Source organism: Lathyrus oleraceus, chromosome 7 (assembly GCF_024323335.1).
Source record: "Lathyrus oleraceus cultivar Zhongwan6 chromosome 7, CAAS_Psat_ZW6_1.0, whole genome shotgun sequence".
Taxonomy (NCBI): domain Eukaryota; kingdom Viridiplantae; phylum Streptophyta; class Magnoliopsida; order Fabales; family Fabaceae; genus Lathyrus; species Lathyrus oleraceus.
This window is the reverse complement of record NC_066585.1, coordinates 80,826,267-80,828,660: the sequence shown is the minus strand read 5'-3', so window position 1 is coordinate 80,828,660 and position 2,394 is coordinate 80,826,267. Positions and strand designations below refer to the sequence as shown.

The 2,394-nt window shown below is 32.6% G+C and overlaps 1 long non-coding RNA gene across 1 annotated transcript; it reads right to left on the bottom strand.

Annotated features, from left to right (window-relative positions):
* Positions 1–321: 321 nt before the first annotated feature.
* LOC127105529 (uncharacterized) lies at positions 322–1,965 on the bottom strand. The gene is made up of 2 exons (XR_007795035.1): positions 1,658–1,965; positions 322–702 (listed from the first exon to the last, which is right to left on the bottom strand). It is a non-coding gene; the product is annotated as an uncharacterized LOC127105529 (long non-coding RNA).
* Between the last annotated feature and the right edge of the window lie 429 nt (positions 1,966–2,394).

The following is a 2,394-nucleotide window of genomic DNA, read 5'->3' as shown; positions in this document are numbered from 1 at the left end:
AGTTAACTTTCAATTAGGAAAAACTATGCCATTAATATTTTGAAACCTTCACTAATATTTGAAATCTTATTCCAACTTTTTCAACAACTGAGTCCATTTAAAACCATAACCATTTGAATTCAATCTCTTCTTCATTAAGTTTCTTTCTAACTCATAATTTAATACCATTCAATACATATTAATTAAGTTCCCATGTCCAAACAATCCATATCTTTAATTTATAATTCAATGCATATTCAACACATCCATGAATTTTCAACATTCCCTCAATTACCAACTTTTGTTTCCCATTCATTAATCCAATCCCATGACAATTCAACATTCAACACAATCAATTTTCCATTAACCCATTCAATTAAACTTTACATCCAATTTATAACCAAATTCATTCTAATACATTACCACATTACAAATTTCCAAAATAAGCAAAAAAAATTAATCCTAATCTATCATTTTCTTTACATCCATAATTCCCATTGGTAATGTGCTTCAAGTATCATCCATGTGCATAACTTCATACCCATAGCTGGACTTGATGTTTAACCTGCAAAACTGAAATCCACCTCAAGTACCATTTGGTCATCCAAAATCAAGAAAACAAAAGACAACTCAAGGGCATTGTTGCTACACCAATTGGTATCCTGCATAAAATTTGACAGGGAATCCAATTTTAACACAAACATGGCCCTGCTAACATCCATCCTGCAGTTACTCATAAGAAACCCTTAGTCAAAAAAACGATCCCATTGTCATAACTACCAGATCATGGCTAACAAACCTCAAACAAAAAGCAAGTTAACTCCAAATTAAATCCAATAAAACACCAGTTAAGCACCTCTAACAAAATGGCACTCAGTAGAGCTTTCAATTAACAAATTCAACAAATAATCTGCTTGAGTTCAGACTAACAGTTTTTTTGAGCTAACTGATAAAGCCTAACAGGACCTCAATTCCAGAACTGACTTCACAAACTAACTTCAAAATAGAGTCTCATTCACACTAACTATTTATTTCAAAGCTAATGATAATTTTAACTAATTTCCAATTACAATACCATTAGCAAATCAACAGTTGAATAACAATTAACAAATTTCAAAACTAGCTCCACTATGAACAACATACACACAAATGAAATTAAAACCAAATTCACTCATTTGAATTTCATAACAACTTCACCAACTGAACTTGAATGACTCTAACTGATGCTAACCTTTTTTTTTCATGTCTAACTGATTTATGAATTTGGAGTTAATTACATGTGAATTCCATAACTGAATTTGAGCACTATAAATAAAATTCTGCATATCAAAAAGTTTTTCTTCAATCTTCTTCATTCATTCATCACATATACACAAAACTCTCTTCACTCATTCATACAAACAGAGCGAAAAATTCAGAAATTCACAAGTTAGAAACACATCCAAAATCTTCTTCATCCAAAAATCAGAAATCCAAATTTTTCAATCATTCATCACGCGTGTCAAAATCTTCTTCACTCATACACACGCTTCACTCACAGAGCACCAATCACTCTCAAATTCGCAACTCTCACGCTATCGTCTCGCAACGATTCAATATAGAAGAAAAACGACGCAACGATTCGCAACAGAAGGAGCATGAATCAGAGAAGAAAAAGAAGCGTACAAGAGATTGTTACCTGGTTTTTACCACCGCGTCGAATCCGGTGAGTTACTTCTAGCTTCAATATGCGTTTCGTATCAATTTTGTCTTGCAATTTCGTTTCGGTTTCGATCAATTTTGTTGAGGTTGAAAAATTAGGAATGCTGTTGATTGAATTCATGGTTGATGAAACTTTGAATCGATGAATCTGAGATGGTAATGGAAAACACGAATCCATGAGAAATGTTGTTGAATGATGAACACGAATCCATGAGCTGAAGTTGTAAGACGCAACAATGAAGAAAACGCGCTTTTGTGTTTAGAACTTTTGAGCATAAGCGTTTTTTGATCTTTACATCAGCTAGTGAACGCTTTGTTGTGTTTGGCATTGGTTTAAATTTGGGCCTAAGGCCCAAACGAGGAACTTCTTGGGGCACACCCCTGCCATAAGCCTGCACACCCTCATTCTTCATTAAATTAATCCTCATTAAGTTAATTTAATTTGAGTAATCCACTTTATTTGTTTTCTTGATCATATTCTCACTAATTTCTGATCTAATTTTTTTGATACATATGAAAATTGAATTTTCTTGCTAAAATTTGATCATTAGAACAATTAGGTTAATTATGATCGTTATAATTAATCTACCTAATTAGATGATTAGTTTAATTGGTGGTTAATTAGTTTTTTTTTTGGATTTTTCCCCTAATTGATTCGATTTTGTGCATATTGACTATTTTGCCACTAGGAACTCCTGATTTGCATGCTCCCTT